Here is a 5,577-nt window from a genome sequence, read left to right as displayed (position 1 = left end):
AGAATGTGGGCAACTTGTCGGCCATAGCCGAGACACTGCAGCATGTAATCGCTCATGTGTGCCAGGCTCCCCAGAGGCAACGAAAAGCTGTACTCTGTGGGAGGTGTATCGTCTGTGTCCTCTGTATCCCCCCAGCCATGCACCAGTGATGGCCATGAGCTGATCTGGGTGCCACCCTGCTGTGAACACGGTTCCTCCTCCTCATCCTCCACCTAGTCATCCTTCCGAACTGTGCCCTGGCTGGACAATTGTGTACCTGGCATTTGTGGGTGCAGGAACCCACCTTCAGAGCCACTTGTGAATGACTGGCCGGAAACCCTATAAAATAATCCCTCTTCCTCCTCCTGTGCCACATCCTCTTCCATCATCGCCAGCAGCGTTTTTTCAAGGAGGCATAGAGGTGGGATAGTAACGCTGAGAACGGCGTTATCGGCACTGGCCATGTTGGTGGAGTACTCGAAACAACAAGGAACACAGGTCTCGCATGGAGGCCCAGTCATTGGTGGTGAAGTGGTGCTGTTCCGCAGAGTGACTAACCCGTGCGTGCTGCAGCTGAAACTCCACTATTGCCTGCTGCTGCTCGCACAGTCTGGCAAGCATGTGCAAGGTGGAGTTCCACCTTGTGGGCACGTCGCATATGAGGCGGTGAGCGGGAAGGCCGAAGTTACGTTACAGCGCTGACCGGCGAGCAGCAGCAGGGTGAGAACGCCGAATGCGCGCACAGACGGCCCGCACTTTATGCAGCAGCTCTGACTTATCAGGGTAATTTTTAAGGAATCTCTGCACCACCAAATTCAGCACATGCGCCAGGCAAGGGATGTGCGTCAAACCGGCTAGTCCCAGAGCTGCTACGAAATTTCGCCCATTATCGCACACCACCAGGCCGGGCTTGAGGCTCACTGGCACCAACCACTCATCAGTCTGTTGTTCAAGGCCCGTCCACAGCTCCTGCGCGGTGTGGGGTTTGTCCCCCCAAACAGATATGTTTTAAAACTGCCTGCTGTTATTTACCCCTGACTATGCTGAAAGTTGGTGGTAAAAGGTGTTACGCTGACCGGATGAGGAGTTGGTAGAAGATGAGCAACAGGAGGCAAACTGAAGCGCCCTGCAATCCAAGGTGGTGGAAGGACATGCGCCAAACTGCTATCCGCCTCAGGCCCAGCCGCCACTGCATTTACCCAGTGTGCTGTTAAGGAGATATAACGTCCCTGACCGTGCTTACTGGTCCACGTATCCGTAGTGAGGTGCACCTTGCCACAGATGGCGTTGCACAGTGCGCACCTGATTTTGTCCCCCACTTGGTTGTGCAGGGAAGGGATGGGACGCCTGGAAAAGTAGTGGCGGCTGGGCACGACGTACTGTGGGACAGCCACCGCCATAAGGCTTTTAAAGCTATCCGTCTCCACCAGATGGAATGACAGAATTTCAAAGGCCAGTAATTTTGAAATGCTGGCATTCAGGGCCAGGGATCGCGGGTGGGTAGGGGGGCACTTCCTCTTCCGCTCCAGTGTTTGGGAGATGGAGAGCTTCCATGGGACATTGTGAAGATGCTTGGTGACCCAGGTTGTGGTGTTGCTGGCAGATCCTGTTTTCTGGGTGGCAGGTGGCACTGTCACTCCAGAGGTTGATGAAGAGGCCGAGACTGCAGCAGAAGAGGAAGCAGGAGGAGCCAGAGACCTTTCTTTGTTTTTGATGTGTCTACTCCACTGCAGCTCGTGCTTTGCACTTAGATACCTGGTCATGCAGGTTGTGCTTAGGTTGAGAACGTTTATGGCTCGCTTCAGGCTCTGATTGCACAGCGTGCAAACCACTCGTGTCTTGTCGTCAGCACATTGTCTGAAGAACTGCCACGCCAGGGAACTCCTTGGTGCTGGCTTTGGTGTGCTCGGTCCCTTGCTGCGGTGAGCAGTAGCAGGCGCACTGTCTAGGGGATGGCTGCTCCGCTTTTGCACCCTGCGCCCTCTTCTGCTGTGCTGGTGGCTCTGTGCGACCACCACCTCTTCCGCCGAACTATACAGGTCACTCGCAGGACCTTGATTCCATGTGGGGTCGAGGACCTCATCGTCCTCCACATCCGAGACGTGCTGCGATAGTCCTCCCATGTACTCATCTTGAAACATAAGTGGTTGGGCATCGGTGCACTCAATCTCTTCAACTTCTGGGGCAGGGCTAGGTGGATGGCCCTGGGAAACCCTGCTAACAGAGTCATCAAAAAGTAGAAGAGACTGCTTCATGACTTGGGGCTCAGACTGCTTGGCTGATTTGCAAGGGGGTGAGGTGAAAGACTGATGGACATCGGCTGCAGGTGCCAACTCTGATCTTTCCGCAGGAGACTGGGTGGAAGACAATGTGAAGGAACTGGAGGCACTGTCAGCAACCCAATCTACTATCGCCTGTACTTGTTCTGGCCTCACCATTCGTAGAGCCGCATTAGGCCCGACCAAATACAGCTAAAGGTTCTATTGCCTACTCGCACATAAGGAAGGTGTTTCACTTCTGCGTGTAGCTGGCACCGATCGACTACGTCCTCTCCCTGCAACAGGAGCTACGCCAGCAGCACCACGACCGGGGCCACGTCCCCTATTTGACGCTCTCCTCATATTTCTGAAATTTAGGATCTTGCCCTAAATAGGTGTTTTTTTAATAGCAGAATAGAACAACAGTATCTAAAGGGTGTATCTCACATGTACAGATGCAGACAAGGCTGCAAAATTAAGATTTTTGCCCTAAATATGTGTTTTTTAATACCAGTATATGACAGCAGTATATAGCGATTGAATTTCACACGTACAGATGCAGACAAGGCCGCAAATTGAGTATTTTGCCCAAAATGGGTGTTTTTTTTAATACCAGAATAGCACAGCAGTAGCTAAAGCGTATATATCACATGTACAGATGCAGACCAGGCCGCAAATTGAGTATTTTGCCCTAAAGGGGTGTTTTTTTAATAGCAGAATAGAACAACAGTATCTAAAGGGTGTATCTCACAATTAATATGCAGCAAAGGCTGCAAAATTAAGATTTTTGCCCTAAATGGGTGTTTTTTAAAACCCAGAAAATTATAGCTGTATTTCTAGCTTAAATTGCACACTGACTAATGCGGCAGAGGCCCAAGATAGAGGGTATTGCTAAAAATGGGTGTTTTTTAAAACCCAGAAAATTATTGAAGTATTTAAATCTTGTTTTAACCATAACAGATGCATCAAAGGCTGCAATATTAAGTACTTTGCCCAAAAAGGGTGTTTTTTTTAATAACAGAATATGACAGCAGTATATAACGCTTGAATTTTACACGTACAGATGCAGCAAGGGCTGTAAAATTGAGTATTTTGCCCAAAAAGGGTGTTTTTTTTGAAACCCAGAAAATTATAGCTGTATTTCTAGCTTAAATTGCACACTGACTAATGCTGCAAAGGCACCAGATATAGGATATTGCCAAAAATGTGTTTTTTTTAAACCCAGATTATTATTGCAGTATTTCAAGCTTGGATTTCAATGTCACAAAAGCACAGATGCAGTGCTGGTGCACTGAACTTGCATAAAATGGTCACCGCCGCCCACCTAACTAACAGATGGATAAAAGTAATTTTTCTCTGGCACTGGGCAGGGTAAAAAGATTGTGCACTGCACACACACAACTAAATCTATGTAGATCGCTGAGCTCCATTGCAGTTCTGATTAAAGTTTCTTTCCTATTCTCTCCCTCACAGCAGCCACATCCTCTCCGTACACTATTAACAGTAGAGAGTGACGTGCAGCGCTACGTGACTCCAGCTTATATAGAGGCTGGGTCACATGCTGCACTGACCAATCACAGCCATGCCATTAGTAGGCATGGCTGTGATGGCTTCTAAGGTCACAGAGTTAAACGTTTGTTGATTGGCTGCTCTGCAGCCTTTCAAAAAGCGCCAAGAAATCACTGAACCCAAACTTTTACTGAAATGTTCGGTTTCGGGGTCCAAAAATCCTCACGTTCGGGTTTGCTCAACCCTACTGCTAAGCGCTCCACCTAGCTAAAAAAAACTTGCTATATTGAATGAAATGTCCTACACAAGGACTTCTAAGCTAATAAGCAATATTGGAGTGGACAACAATTGTTTAAAACAATCAATTCTCCCCCAACATGTTTCACCAGATCACTGGCTTCTTTAGGGGTTTGGGCAGAATTGAATACAACAGACATGATGGTGGTATATATGCTGCAATTCTGTGATTGATTTGTCTGGTAGCCAATTGCTGTTAATCAAGCTACACCAAGTGAGAAATGAGAATGCAAGAGAATTGGAATAGCTGCCCTCCCTATTTTATTGTTGACAAATGAAAGCAGGGCAGAAGAAGTCTCCTCATGACATCATGCGCAAGCTGTCATTAAGCTCCAACTTAGAAAATCAGCGAGATGATGCTTTCCAAAGCGCATGTCCTGCGCAGGCGGCGGGTGCATGAGCACTCAGTCTCTAGTAGCCGGGGCACTGAGTGCCTTTACCAATGTGCACCAACTAAAAAGTAAGGGAAATAAAGACATGCCATGCCCGGTGTGCATGTCTTGCGCCGGCAGCCAATTTGTGAGCACTTGGTTAACCAGGCCAGCTTTGGTCTCCTCCCTCTTCTCTGCGATGCCGGCTGTATTCAGCGCAGGCGCAGTGAGGAAGCCAGCAGCCGGCGAGCATTCTTCACTCACTGCGCCAAATACTGAATGGGACGGGGCAGGCACGAGATTTCGCTGGCAGGAGACCAAAGCTGGCCTTGCCCTGTCAATCAAGCGAACAAGAGCGTTGAAAGAGGTAGGCGAACGGAGCCTCTAGGATCAGGTACAACGTCCCCCCTGCTCCTAGAGGCTAATTAGCATATAATAAAAGTTAAAATTATGCAGTAAGGGGCGCATAAGCATAGGCTAGTCAGGGTCTGCTGACATTAGCACATCGCTAATGTCAGCCAGTTTAATAGGGTTAATCCTGGTGACAGAATCCCTTAAAAGGTAGGAGATGTGGCAGTTTTCTTGGGGTAAACAGGCTCCAGACTAGCCGGAGCGGGTACCCTGCCTCTACCCTATGTCCAGCCTTAGCCTCATGCCGCAGGAGGATCAAAGGGGAATAGAAAAAGGAGAGACCCCATATTCAAAACTATAAAGGAGGCGGTAAGGGTAGCTCAGGCTATCGATACCTCTGGGGTTTTCTGAAATAAAAATAAAGTTAAATCTTTACCTCCCATCCAGGGAGACCTCTCTCTGTGTTGCCCCATGTAGGGACAGGAAACACTGAGGGGAGTGGGTGGGAGGGGCAATTTAAACTCTCTGTGTTCCTGTCCCTACAGAGGTCAGGGGCCAATCTCCTTGTGGCCCTCATGGTGGATGGAAATGGTCTTTTGAAGGGTCCAGGTACTCTATAACCTCTAAAAATGAAATTATTGCGTATACAACTGAACTTTCACCTTATTTTACCAGTTTCTTTTGCATAAAAATGTGATCATGTTCCAAAGTTTTTCTACCACAAAGTAAAAAGCAAAACTCCCCAGTACTGTAAAGAAATCATGAGTGTAAGTGTAAATAGGCAGATACAGCGCAATTAAAAGGAGGGCAGC

The sequence above is a fragment of the Bufo gargarizans genome, chromosome 2 (assembly GCF_014858855.1).
Source record: "Bufo gargarizans isolate SCDJY-AF-19 chromosome 2, ASM1485885v1, whole genome shotgun sequence".
NCBI lineage: Eukaryota > Metazoa > Chordata > Amphibia > Anura > Bufonidae > Bufo > Bufo gargarizans.
This window is presented reverse-complemented; position numbering follows the sequence as displayed.